Source organism: Penaeus monodon, chromosome 19 (genome assembly GCF_015228065.2).
Source record: "Penaeus monodon isolate SGIC_2016 chromosome 19, NSTDA_Pmon_1, whole genome shotgun sequence".
Classification (NCBI taxonomy): Eukaryota; Metazoa; Arthropoda; class Malacostraca; order Decapoda; family Penaeidae; genus Penaeus; species Penaeus monodon.
Window position 1 is genome coordinate 10,885,199 of NC_051404.1, and position 500 is coordinate 10,885,698.

The following is a 500-nucleotide window of genomic DNA, read 5'->3' on the forward strand; positions in this document are numbered from 1 at the left end:
ACTCTCGGGAAATGATAACACTTACCTTTTCATCATTAACATCACCACAAGACAAAACAACAGCACTGCTTTGGAAAAAAAAGGTTTCATCACATTCTGACATTCTCAAAAACACGTCACTTTTCCCCTGAAACACGCAGGCACCTACCCCCCAAAACACACACACACAATGACCTTTGCATAACCATTAACAAATCATCACCCGCGGCACCCTTGATGGCAAGGAGTGCCACTCACGGGATGGCACTTCGGGAGTCGATGATTGTGTCATATCCTGTCATGATCGACAGCTGTCTGCTTTGTTATTGTGCATTGCTGCTTTAAAGTCATTGGCACGATGCCTCTTATCGCCTGGCACTCTCGTCTGGGGTACACACAATGCCTTACCTATCGTGGGGAAAGAAAGACAACAAAAAGAAGGAAAAAAAAACACGGAAATTTAAAAAGTAAACGAAGGCAACTGTCGCGAATAAACCCATTTCCATGAACATGCAAAGTAG

The 500-nt window shown here is 43.8% G+C and overlaps 1 protein-coding gene across 1 annotated transcript in view; it reads right to left on the reverse strand.

The window, feature by feature from the left end:
* The window catches only part of LOC119585054 (furin-like), a gene marked incomplete at its 3' end in the record, with an annotated part of 92,633 nt that overhangs the window by 43,419 nt on the left and 48,714 nt on the right, over positions 1-500 (reverse strand).